Raw genomic sequence first — 14,055 nt, forward strand, 5'->3', positions numbered from 1 at the left:
CATGACTGAGGTCCAGGAACACGGGACCTGCAGATCTACACAAGTGCAGCTGGACCCAGTTTTCTACTAACCAAAGGTACTGTAAAAATCAAAGGGACTTACCTCTTGTTGTGTAACCTTGAAAGTCCTCAGTTGAGACGTGTCTTGGTTGCTTTAGCAGAGTTGCTTGCAGCTTTGCCCCCTCACAAGCCTCCTATCTTGTGGCCCTTCCGTGATTACCTTTCTACAAACCTTTGTAAAAACATTGTGGAAGACTTTACCTACAAGAAGATCTTCACTTCCCCTAGACTTGGCTCAACTAACATTGGCTGTCCTGGCTCCCTGAGACACTCTTACCTCTGACTTTGTGCTTTTGCCTTTCCTCCAGGAAAAAGGTAATTTACTTTGCATTGGAGGGTTCAAAAAGTACTTTCCAGTTTATGAAAGTGTTAACCTTTGTTTTACTCCCATATCTAACCTTTTGCACCAAACTAAGTATTGCTCTAAACGTACCAGTGATAAATCAATATCCACAGTGTCCTAGCTATTTAAGTCAGCCGAGGGTGTAGGAAGTGTGTGCGCCATCCCCAATGGTTATCTGATTAGAGAAACTTGTTTTGAAGTATATTTGAAAGTGTTAGATGTTCTGCTCCCTTCTAAAGAAGGCTTATTCAACTGACTGTTAAATGAATTAATAATTGTTTAATCACAAAACCTTGTGTGCGTTTATTTGAATAACTGTCACTGTGAAATTGTTACAAACTTACAGCTCACACTGACCCCCCTTGAGAGGAGCCTGGCTTACTAGGAGTAAGGCAATCACTACAGTGAGTAACTTTATTATACTCCTCCGTCCCCGTCCCTCCATACTTATGGGAGATTCCCAAGCACTCCTCACAGGAAATACGAGTGGATGGAAACTCCTTTGTGAAACAGGTCCTTAAGCACAGCTTGACCGAACTGAGCATCAGACTTGGAGATCAGGTCCAGGCGGTAATGCTTACAAAAAGCTGATGGGGAGGCCCAAGTAGCCACTTTTTAGAGGGCCTCCCAGGGAACATTTTTGGAGGCAAAGGCAACCGCCTTGCCCTGCACAAGATTAGCATGAATTCTTTGGGGCCTGAAGACCCTGAATGGTATACACCTTAGAAAAACAGGCAGTAATCCAGCGAGAGATGGTCGCTTTCGAGGCCGGCTTTCCTTGCTGATGTCCGAACGTCACAAAAAGCAGCAAGGAGTTCCTGAGCTCAGATGTTCTGTCCAGATGGAACTTAAGGGATCTTATAACGTCCAGGCAGTGCAGAACCCTTTCGGCCTCTGAGGCTAGGTCTGGGAAGAATACAGGCAATGAAATTGACTGATACAGATGAAAGTCAGAGACCACCTTAGGCAGAAAGGTGGGATTTGGTCGCAGGACAACCTGATCTTTATGAAAAGTAAGGAATGGATGCTCAACCGACAAGGCCTGAAGCTCACTTTGACGCCTGGCCGAAGTCACAGCAATCAAAAAGGACACTTTCCAGGAAAGGTACTTAAAATCGACAGTAGCCATAGGCTCAAAAGGCTTCCGACACAAGGCCATAAGGACCAAATTCAAATCAAACCTTGGATGCAGATTGCGAACAGAATAAAGATGCATCAGGCCCGCAAAGTGTCTTTTAATGACTGGATTAGACCATGAAAAGGAACACTGGTCAGTGGACAAATAAGCGGCAACAGTCAATAAATTTGTCCTGCAGGACAAGACATGGATGCCAGACTCTGCCAAATGTGAGACAAAAGACAGGACAGTCGATAGTAGCCTCCCTGGGGTCTAGCTGCCTCCCCAAACACCAGTGACAGAAGCGTAGCCATTTACTTTTATACTGAGATCTTGAGGGCTTCCTAGCCGCTTGAATAATGCGCACGTTATCCGCAGACAAGTTGAAACGCTCTAAAGATCTGAACTCCGATACCAAGCCGTCAAGCTGAACGATTGTGGGGAGGTGTGCCACCGTTGTTGATCGCTCTGGTGAAGCAAGTCAAGAACCTGTGGAAGTTTGAGCGGCGGGCACACTGATAGATGCTGAAGCTCCAAGAACCAGAACCTGGCATGCCACCAAGGGGCTATGAACAGGCAGCAATTCACTGTGTTCCTCAGCTTGCAAAGCACCCAATGGATCTGAGGAAGAGGCGGAAAGGCATAGCCATGGGAATTTCAAGAGCATCCCGAGTGAGGAGGCTCGGAGCCCATTCCTGGAGGCATACAGGGGAAGCTTCTTGTTTATAGAGCTCGCAAAGAGGTCCACTTCTGGAGTGCCCCAACAGCGAAAAATGTCCTAGAGAATCTGTTCAGATTCACTCGTAGCTGACAATTATTTGTCGGCTGAAGGCATCCGCAGTGACATTCAGCTGGCCCGGGATGTGAACCGCTACCAGCCAGATACAATGCTAAATGGCCCATTCCCAGATCTGAACGGCAAAATCCACAAGAGGAGACCTGGTACCCCCCAACTGCTTGTTGATATAGAACATGGACACTGCATTGTCTGTGTGGACACGGACCACCTTGTTGACAATACCCGGTTTGAAAGCTTTCAGCGCCAGGAATAAAGCAAGAAGCTCCCGATAATTTATATGAAACTGTCTGTCCTGTGGCGACCAGAGATCTGAAACTTGATGATCTAGCGTGGCCCCCAACCCAGAAGGGAGGAGTCCGTTGTGACAGTCAATTGCGGGCAAGGGTCCTGAAAGGGAGCGCCCACCGACAGATTGCGGAGAGACGACCACCAAACGAGGTCCGTCCCCATGAACGATGGAACCAGCTTCATTTTGGAATCTGGATCCACTGCCTGAAGCCATGAGCTCTGAAGAGCCACTGCGTCCGCCTCATCTTGAGAAGAGTAAGAGCAAGCACGCACAAAGACATGAGGCCCAGAAGCCTCTGAAACCACTAGGCCGACATGCTCTCCGACTGCACAAACACCTGACACGCGACGAACAGATCCACCATTTTGTCCCCAGTCAAGTATACCTTGCAATCGATCGTATTCCAACGAAAACCCAGGAAAATCGAGTCCCGAGAGACCGCCATGGAGGATTTCCGCCAGTTCACAGACAGCCCAAGATGGAACAGGAGCTGGAGGAGAGACTGAAGGTTGCTTGAGGCTTTCAGTGGACAAGGACTGCGCAGCAGCCAATTGTCCAAATACGGATACACATGGATACCCTGAAGCCGAAGATAAGCTGCGATGACCGACATCTTTGTAAAGGAGCACACAGAACTGGAAATGCTCCTCCCCCATGGAAAACCGATGGTATTTCCTCTGCGGGCTCCAAACGAGGATATGCATAAGCATCCTGAAGGTCCACCATACTGAACCAGTCACCCTTCTGAAGAGAACTTTCTGGTTAGGGGTGATCTTGAATTTCCTTTGGGGGAGAGAAAGGTTGACCGGGGGAGGGGGGGGGGAAGAGAAAGGTTGACCTGGGGGGGGGGAAAGAGAAAGGTTGACCTGGGGGGGGAAAGAGAAAGGTTGACCTGGGGGGGGAAAGAGAAAGGTTGACCTGGGGGGGGAAGAGAAAGGTTGACCTGGGGGGGGGGAAAGAGAAAGGTTGACCTGTGGGGGGGGGAAAGAGAAAGGTTGACCTGGGGGGGGAAAGAGAAAGGTTGACCTGGGGGGGGGGGGGGGAAAGAGAAAGGTTGACCTGGGGGGGGGGGAAGAGAAAGGTTGACCTGGGGGGGGGAAGAGAAAGGTTGACCTGGGGGGGGGGGAAAGAGAAAGGTTGACCTGGGGGGGGGGGAAAGAGAAAGGTTGACCTGGGGGGGGAAAGAGAAAGGTTGACCTGGGGGGGGAAAGAGAAAGGTTGACCTGGGGGGGGGAAAGAGAAAGGTTGACCTGGGGGGGGAAAGAGAAAGGTTGACCTGGGGGGGGAAAGAGAAAGGTTGACCTGGGGGGGGAAAGAGAAAGGTTGACCTGGGGGGGGGAAGAGAAAGGTTGACCTGGGGGGGGGAAAGAGAAAGGTTGACCTGGGGGGGGAAAGAGAAAGGTTGACCTGGGGGGGGAAGAGAAAGGTTGACCTGGGGGGGGGGGGAAGAGAAAGGTTGACCTGGGGGGGGGGGGAAGAGAAAGGTTGACCTGGGGGGGGGGGGGGGAAAGAGAAAGGTTGACCTGGGGGGGGGGAAAGAGAAAGGTTGACCTGGGGGGGGGAAAGAGAAAGGTTGACCTGGGGGGGGGAAAGAGAAAGGTTGACCTGGGGGGGGGGGGAAAGAGAAAGGTTGACCTGGGGGGGGGGGGGGGGGGGAAGAGAAAGGTTGACCTGGGAAAGGTCTAGGATGGTGCACAAGCCAGCCTGGTTGCGTTTGGGCACCGTGAACAGACGGGAGTAGAAGCCCTCCGCCACGCCTCCCAGTGAGACACAATGCACCCTCCCACTGGGGTCTCGTGCGAGCGCCAAAAACCCCCATTTAGTGGGTTTCTCAGAGGTGGGACCCCCAGAACCTGAGGAGGAGGAAGAGGACCGAGAGAAAAACCAACCTCGCTGTTGACACCAGCGGGAATTTCCAGCTGGAGGATCGACTGTTTTCCGATCTAGAAACCCCCGAAAACCAGAGGAAGACGGCGGCTGCGAAGGCATTCTGAGCCCTAAACGGTGGTTTTACCAGAACGGACCAAGACTTGGCCGCCTGAGTGCTGTCCTTTGTTTTAGTCAGCTCTACGTCCGTTGACGAATGGAACAGTTCTTGGTCGTCAAAAGGCAGGTCCAGAACTTTATCCTGCAGCTCCTTGGAAAACTTTGGCGCGAAGCCAAACCTGACGAGACGGGTCCACGCCAAGCATGAGGCCCCGAGTCGAGGTGTCGACATGATGCGCTGCAGCCTCAAGCATATCCTGCGCCAGGTCTCTTGGCATCTGACCAGCCTGCCTTAAAATCATCCAGCTTGTCCGCAGGAATGAACTCCTCAAATTCCGACTGACCTTTCCACATCTTCATATTCACCCCCACTAAAATGAGATCCACATTCACCTGGCACAACTGCATAGCCGAATTAGCAAAGATCTTCCTCCCCAAAGAGTCAAGCAACTTGTCCTCTTTGGCCAGAACCTGAGCCGCCGCTGTAGATGCTGAAGCTGGCCTGGATTGAAGAGTGGCAGCCGCCACCACTGTGGAGGAAGGAAGCGGGCAAGACACTAAGGCTACCTACTCCAAAATATGAAGCCTATAACTAGCGTCCTTTGTTACCATGCAGTCCAAAGTATTGCTTATCCCAGACTTTGCGGAGCTCAGCCAAAACACCTTCTGAAAGAACAAGCCGGTGAGCTCCTGAGGAGACAAGGTGAACAGCCCCGAAAGCACCCCTTCTTGCAGAGGTGGTGCCTCGGGTACTGGAACATCCAAGAGTGACCATGTCGAGTACTCGGTTATGGAACGCCCCAACCAAGCGGGGCTGGTCATCGCCATCCTGATCCGGACGCGTCGGATGACGCGCAAGGGGATCGACCTGCGTCTCGTCTGGCTCCGCCGAAAACTTGTCTAATGGAGACAAGGGTAGAGGTGGGACAGCTGCAGGAACAACCAGTGCTGTGACGGGAAACTTCATAACGGAACCAGGCCCTGGAGGGCAGATTTCCTTAAAAAGACCTTTGAAATATTCCTTCATGTAGTCAGAATGCATTAGCTTCTGAAATTGGCCAAAGGCAGCATCCCCTGCCGAAGGCTTAGACATTGTGGCAGGAGAAAGCCTCTCATGAGCGGAATAGCTCCAGGGCAACAAAGGAGAGGGTTGCCAAGAGGGGCCCTCACCAGCCGGGTTGACGGAGATCAATGGCGCAGACGCCGCAGGGGGCAAGACAGTGTTGTAATGGCACCTGAGCATTCCAGTCAAACTAGACGAAACGGTGCACCAGAAAAACGCTGTTCACCCGAAAAGATGCACCCAGCGCCGATGGCGTAGGTGTAGGTGTAAGGGAAGAGTCCAAAATGGCAGTCGCAGTTCACGCGGGAATAGGCGCCATTTTGTCAACGCCTGACGAGACCTGCGTCACATGTGTGAGTGAGGCAGGGATCTCCACAGACCGGTCAGGGGTCTTGACTTAGCCTGGACACAAGGAACCTCGCCAGAGCCGGTACTGTGTGGCCTAGGATGTTTGAGACATACTTGTAGCCAAATTAGCCTCTGAAATCGGAACCTCGGCAACGCCAGTAACAGAGGCATTACAGTCAGCGACCTCACTCTCTGCCCCCTCAACAGAACTGCTATCCCCACTAGAGCGGGACCGATGATGAACCCACCTCATCGACAAGACCTTAACAGGCCTCTCAGTTCTGTTGGGCACCTTAGACTACAATAGAGGAACCTCAGACCAGAGTCCGGAAAAAGCTCCCTCACGAGGGGCCTCAAACCTTGGTCCGGTACAGAAGAACAAGTTACTCTTACCTGGTAACGTTCTTTCGATGGGATGGTTCGACGACGTATTCCATATCTATGACAGTAATCACCACAGCTATGCTGCTTCGGAAAATCTTTCGGCGTCCAGCGTCAATACGCTGTCGTCCTTGCTGGATGGCCCAGAACCAGAGCTGCATCGCCTCCCTGAACAGAGGAAGCACCCCCCCCCCTTTGTTGAGTTAGTGCATGACCACTGTGTTGTCTGTCACAATCAGGTTATTCTTTCCTCGCACAGTCGACAGAAAAGCCCCCAGGGCAAGCCTGACGGCCCTCAGCACCAACAGATTGATATGGCGTCTGGACTCCGACGGAGACCAACGACCACTGACTCAACTCGTTGGCATGAGCTCCACATCCCGTGAGGGATGCATCCGACACGATCGTCACCTCCGGCCAGGGTAGCCAAAACAGAGCCCCCTTCATCAGATTGCCTTTGACGGCCCACCACAGAAGGTCCTGGGCGACCGAGGTCGGCACCTGAACAGAGTCCGACATCCTGCCAGAGGACTGTGACCACTGCATCTTGAGGGCCCACTGCAGATCTCATCCACAACCTGGCCTCTGGCACCAGAAGAATGCAGGATGCCATGAGGCCGAGCAACCTCAAGAACTCGAATGCCGGGAGACTCTGAGCAAGTTGAAACTTGTGTACCATCTGCTGAATGTGATGAGCCCTCACCCGGGGAGGAAAACACTGCCCCAGGGATGTGTCAAGCACTGCTCAGATGTACTGGACCCGCTGGGTTGGCGTTAAATGGGACTTCAAGTTGAGGGAGAAGCCCAGCTTGTGAAGGGAGTGGCAAGTGACGGACAGATGATTCAGGACTTGCTGGGGAGAGCGCGCCCTGATCAACCAATCGTCCAGGTAGGGGTAGACGTGAATCCCCCTTTCCGGAGATACGCTACCACCACCATGAGCTTGGTGAAGACCCTCGGGACGGAGATCAATCCAAACAGCAGGACCCGAAACTGAAAGTGAAAGTGCGAGTCGCCAACCGCGAACCTCAGGTACTTGTGCTTTGTATGGATCGGCACATGAAAATGAACGTCCTTGAGGTCGAGACACACCAACCAGTCCTGAAGTTGAAGGGCCTGGAGGACTTGAGCAAGAGTAACCATCTTGAACTTGCCCTTCCCGAGGAGCATGTTCAAACCGCGCAAGTCCATGATGGGTCTCAATCCCCAGTCTTTCTTCGAAATCAAAAAATAAGGGGAATACCATCCCTTGTTCCTCTCCGCTACAGGCACCAGTCCTATGGCGCCTTTTTCCAGCAGGGATTGAATTTCCTGCGCAAGGAGCGGATCCGGACTCTTCAAAGAGATTCCCTGGTGGATTGTCATGAGGCGCCTGCCGAAAGGAAGACAGTAGCCGTGGGCTATGATCTCCAGAACCCACACATCTGAAGTAATGGCACGCCACTCTACAAGATGCTGCGCCAGCCTTGCCCAACCGAAGAACCATGGTACATGGCCTCATGACTGAGCTGAAGCGGCTGCGGCACTGCGCAAGGGCAAAGGGGCAACTGCACGAGCGGCCTTGGCACCTTGAGTACCCAGTTTCCCACCTCTGGCACTCTTACGGTCACCCCTTTGTCTTGCAGCTCCTCTCGATTTACTAAAGGATGAGTAGTATCGAAAGGAACCTCCCCTCCATTGCTTTCCCCTAGGACGAAAAGGTGGATGTTGGCGAACTGGAGCGCTCAACGACTTTGCTGCAGCTTTGGAGGTCTGCAACCTCTCAAGGCTCTCGTCAGCCTTGCTGCCAAAAAGATGTTCACCATCAAAGGGCATATTGAGGAGCCGGGCCTGCACATCAGGAGCAAACCCCGACTTCCGCAACCACGCAAACCTGCGTATTACGGTGCTTGCCGCCATGGACCGGCTGACATAATCCGCCATCTCCAGACCCGACTGAACGGACTCACATGGCATCCTTGCAATCCTGTACAATAGCAAGAAAACCAGCCCATTCCTCCCCTTCGGGAATATGTTCAGCCGCCAATGAAATACAGTTCCACAGAGTGTGCGTGAAACGGGACAAGGCATACACGGAGTTGGCTGCCTGTAAAGCCATACCCCCTGAAGAAAACACTTTCTTCGTCCAGCCATCAAAACGCTTGTCGTCCCCATCAGGAGGGATCGTAGGGTACAACGCCTGCTTTGCTGGGGCCGTGGCCACCTGCACCACCAAACTCTCCGGAGTGGGGTGCGTGGTCAAGTAGCAGGGGTCACTACTGGCTGGACGGTATTTTCGTGGCAAAGACTTGCTCACTGCCGGGAGACTCTCCTGAGCAGTCCAAGCCGCAGCCACCCTTCTTTGCAAAGCCATAGGGAATGGCAGTACTGGGTCAGTTGGAGGACCTTGGTCGAGGATGTCCGTCAGGTCATCCTGCAGAAAATCCAGAGGTGGCGCCGACCACCCCAAGTAGTCTGTGACCCTCGACATAAGGCGCCGGTACGAGGACTCGGCATGTGTGCCAGGCTCAGGCCGACAGAACTGCACCTCCGGAGAGGTGTCCAGACCACTGGAGTTGTGCAGTGACTGATGCAGGTCTTCAATCTGGCTGTGACCAGACAAAATCTCGTCAGGCACCAAACCATCCGCAGATCCCTCATCCCCCTCAGAAATAAAATCCAGAGGGTGGAAAGAGGGCACAGAAAAAGGGACAAAGACATGCTTAGCCTTGGCCAAAGCCTTTCTGGGGGGTTACACCGTGCCACGATGAACCTCCGACAAAGCAGCCTCGAAAGGCGTCGAGGTGGTCGACGGAATCAGCGTCGAGCGAGGTGCGGACAACTTTGACGGTGTCGACACAGGCCTCGAGAGCGGAGCCCCGAGCGTGTCCTTCCACGGCCTGGGCCCCGATGGCGTTGACTTCTTCGGAGGCGGAGCCTTGAGTCCCTCGAAGGCCTCGGTGCCGCAAGCATCGATGTCTTTCTCGAAGACTTCACAGGCTCACGCGGTCTCGAGGGCGTCTTGGACCGGGACCTGGAACGGGCATGTCTAGAGTGACCATCCTTCTCCGACCGGGACCTCGAAGGTGGCCGCGACGACCGCTGGAGCCCAAAGGCGGACGAGCGGTCTCTAGCACGGTCACGGACAGCGTCCTTAGACGGCGCAGACAGACAGGAGCCCTGCGATTAAAAAATCGCCATCATCTCCTTTCGGAAGGAATCCCATTCCTCAGTAGTGAATGCTTGTTGGGACAAGCAACCCGCCGACGGGCGGAGTCCTCCGATGAGGACTGGGAAGGCGACCTGTGACGGCGCTTCCGCGAGTGCCTCGAAGAGGCAGAGGAATGGCGAGACCGACTGCTGCACCAAGACCCCCCCCCAGACTGACGAGAGTTGCCCCTCGAATCGTCTGCCGAAAGTCCAGTGGATCGCGACTTCCGGGGCTTGGCCACCTTGCCCACCAACAGCTGCTTCTTACGCTCCCGCAAGGCCATCGATAAGCGACTGGCAGTCGACAGTCATCCGTATCGTGGTCCTCCCCGAGGCACCAGAGGCAAGCGTTGTGCGTGTCCATCAACGACATCTTGGACCCGCACACCCAAGACTTCTTAAAACCCGACCGCGGGGTGGAAGAAGCCGAAGATATCATTTTCAATACACAAATGAACAGGTTTGAAGAACCGAAAAAACAGGATTCATTAGAACCGAGGCGTGCCGAGATCTCTGAAGCGAACACGTTCACAGAAAAAACAGAACCGAGGCTACGGGTGTCGTGCGTCCTACTTAGAACATCTGACGTCAGCTCGACGGAGGCCCTCGAGGACAGCGTATCGGCATCATTGACGCAGGAGCCGAAAGATTTTCCGAAGCAGCACAGCTGTGGTGATTACTGTCATAGATATGGAATACGTCGGAGGACCCAATCCCGACGAAAACTTCAATAGAGGCCTCGGGATGCGCCCCGTTGTCTGTATGGGAAGCTCCAGACAAGGAAACCTCGAAGCAAGCTCCGGTACCCACTGCCTCAGTAGACCTGGGCAGTTGAATAACCCCCACAGAAGGGGCCTCGGATTGCTATCCAGTGTGATTAGACCCCTTACGGAGGTCATTGGAGAAAAAACAGGTACTTTTCATAGGCCTATAAGGCACCTCAGCGGAAACCCTGGTGACAGAGCTTTTAAAGCCCCTCCTGGACCAGAAAGACCCCGGGAAGGAGTCCACTACAGAACTTACCGGGCGTCTCTTCTCTTCGATAAGGAACACGTCCTCCCACCGTTCCGGATGATGTTGAAGAACCCGGATCGAAAGGGAATCGCAGTAGAAGCACGAGTCCCATCGGTGATCCGGACCCTAACACTCTAAACAAAGGATGGGGATCTGCCCTAGCGAAAAGTCGTTCGCAGGAAGCACTATTAGGAAAATCTAAATGAAACGGCATAGACTGACTACTACTCAACAGCTAAACCAGAGCAGGAGAGAAGGACACTGGAAGTAAAAAAAATCTTCCGAAGATGCAAGTACGTCCAGTTCTGAACGTGCAGAGAAAGGACTGATGGGCGATGAGCTGGGCAGAGCTAAGGAGGGCGGGGTTATGGCTGCAGGCTGTACCCCATGTAAAGAGGACACATTTTTGAAAAATGTGATGCTTTTTTACAAAGTGCTCTGGTCCCGCCCCACAGGACGGAGTAATGTCCCATATAGGGATGTAAAGGTATAACGGTATACCGTTAAAGATACCGTGAACGACTTAATTGAACAATAACCACCGTCAAATTGTTTATAATGGTATACCGTTTATACCTTTGAGTGTGCTTTTCAATCTGATTTGGAAAGGCTGCAGTAAGCAAGTGCTGCGCAGTCTTCGTCTTGGACTGTTGGATATGCCGTCTGTCAAGGGGGCCTTGTTTGGCAGACCTGAGCATAGGGAAAGTGAGGCCAAATTAGTAAATGCAGCTTTGCTGCTGTGACCACTCTTTCTCTGTGATCAGTAGAGTCGGGTCAAAGATCAGCCGACTTTGCACAAATTGTGTTGAAATCTTCCCAGTGCCTGAACCTTTGTGTTCCCCATGCAAAGCTGGTAATGATGAGGTGACTGACTGGCTTTATAAGCATAGCGGAGACTCCAGTTCATAGACTCCACCAGACCTTGATTTCATGGGCAAACTAGAAGTTATTTTGTTTCAGGCATTATTTATTTGAAAAAAGCAGCATATGGATTGTAAACTTTTTCACACAGTCATGGTGCTCCATGCTACAGGTCACATCTTCTATGGTGATTTTCCCGATTTTCAATTTGCAATTAGCAAGACAACAGGGACATCACGAGGGTGAGCTGAGGGCATGAACTGAAAGTGAGCATTTTATTTTTCCTTTTGTCCGTATGTAAACAAATGTAATAAAACATTGAGTGACTTGCAAAACAGTGGAGCCAGGAGGACTTTGCTTAGCAACCACTCAGTCAGTAGGAGCAGAAATGTTTCGATTCAGCCTGGTGCGGCATCATGTGCCATTAGCTCAGTAAGTTAGGGTCCCACTGCACTGAGCAAACGCACATTGGAACAGCTCTTGCTCTGGCTGTGCAAATTGTAAAACAAAAAAAAAGGATGGCCAGTGAAGTCATGCATATCGAATAACTCTCCCCAAGGTTTAGATTCAAGGAACTTAAGTTTCTCATGGTCATAGATCAGATAGCCATCCAGTTCTGTTTTAGCTTAGAATTCTGGGATTTGTAGTTTTCCCACCAATTTGAAAGATGGGGAACTACACATCCCAGAATTCAAAGGGGGGAATGAACTGGATGCCCTTCTGATTCATGTCCACAAACTTTAGCTCTGTAGAACAGGCATGGGCTGGCCTTTATGGCAACAGGCCCATGGGCGAACCAAAAATGCAAAATGCATGTGGGGGCCAGTTTTTTGGGTTAAAGTGGGGCACTTTTTTGGCCAAAGTGGGCAAGTTTTATTAGTGACTTCACTATGCTCCTAACAGTTTTGACCACTGTTGCTGAATAAATACTCTTTTTAATGTACAATTTGCATCACATGGACGCAAGCAGGAAGGACAGATTCTACATTCAATTTGAATTATCCAGAGCAATGGGGGTGAAATATTTCTTAGGTCTATTCTCAATTTGTGACACCACCCATAAAAGCATTCCTCCCTCTGAACTCGCATCACAAGGGCCCTAATGCACTCAGACCTGGGGAAAACGGTAATGATGGGGCTGTGGTGAGGTGGTGGTCTAGGCCATATTTGTGCCGATATGTATTTTAACTGTCATTTTCAACGTTTTTTTTTGCTGCTATCTTTAAGAAGGTAAATTAACATGTATTGCAAGAATCAAGAAAGAAATCAACAGCGCCCACTGAACGCTGTCCCTTTAGGATTACATGGTTAGTGGTGACTCCGACATCAAACTCATAATACACCAGGCAGATGGTAAACAAGCTATAGTGATTAGATCACTATGCAACCTTTCTGTGTGTCTGACATTTTGACAAAAGAAACACAATGACATGGGCTTTCAGACCGCAAATAAGTGACTTTTCTCCCTTTAATGGGATAAAGGTGTCAAAACAAACTTTTTGTTGTAGTGAGGGGGCATGATGCCCATGCCATGTGGTTCCAAAAAAATGCAAGTCGAGGCCAATTTTCAAAGCGATGACCTGTGACTGAGCAGCAAGCTCATTGCTCAAAATGTGCATTATAACACTTCCACTAGTCACTCTTTCATTCAAGGCGATCAACGAGTGAGCGCCATGAAAGACCAATTCTGCAGCTGCCTTAGATTCCTGGAGGATTAGCTAAATGTGTGCAGAGACAAGTTTCCAAATACTACCTTGCTTCAATTGGAAAATCCTGCCTGCGTATTCATAAGTTAACTAAAAAGCATTGACTTAACGGTAAGTTCAAGAACTTCAAATGCAAAAAGGCAATGTAAAAAAAAAAAAAAAAGGTTTTTTTTTGGTACAAGTAGTTTCAGTTGGAACAGTTTTTAATGCCATTCCGTAAACCACACCTGCCGGACACAAAATCAATATGTTAGCGATAGGAAGAATAAATGCAGTGCCAAGAAGGAAAAGGATTTACTTTGGGTTGGCGGCTTTGGGGTTTATATATTTATAATGGATAATGTTTTCTAAACCTATGAATGAGGGATTTCCCTGGTTTTATCATTGAATTTACATATAATAAGTCACACCGCAAAATTCACTCATCTCTGCGGGTATTCCCTGCTGCCATACCAAAGGGTAACATGTCCGTAATTACTGAACACCTTTTGGCCCGCAAGTAAACTAAAGGCTGTAACGTAAAGAGTGCGTGTGTATGCGCAAGAGCGCATACTACCATCAGCCTCCATTGATCTGTGGCATGCAGATTAACAAGATGGCAACATGTTCATCTTCACCAGTAGCCAGTGGGGGAGCTAAAAGCCTAAATGACCACTTAAGAAAAGCTATTAAGCAGCCCCCCTCCTCTCCACACATGTGTTTGTGTTTGGTGGAAGCAAGGGGTGACATTTCAGTGGAAAGTATGTTGCAAAGCCCAATTCTGGCCCTGGGTGCCTGGTTTTGTTTGCGATGATAAACCTGACAATGTATGACCTTTTAAAAAAATATTTGTTGAGATTAGTTAACTTCACCTGCTATACCGCGATAACCATGATATACCGTCATTTGGCAAAAAGGTTA

The 14,055-nt window shown here is 50.8% G+C and overlaps 1 protein-coding gene across 4 annotated transcripts in view; it reads right to left on the reverse strand.

The window, feature by feature from the left end:
- Window positions 1-14,055, reverse strand: part of LARP1 (La ribonucleoprotein 1, translational regulator) — a 1,174,773-nt gene that overhangs the window by 126,856 nt on the left and 1,033,862 nt on the right. The gene's annotated exons all lie outside the window — the stretch shown is intronic.

Source organism: Ambystoma mexicanum, chromosome 3q (genome assembly GCF_040938575.1).
Source record: "Ambystoma mexicanum isolate Mex_15411 chromosome 3q, UKY_AmexF1_1, whole genome shotgun sequence".
NCBI lineage: Eukaryota > Metazoa > Chordata > Amphibia > Caudata > Ambystomatidae > Ambystoma > Ambystoma mexicanum.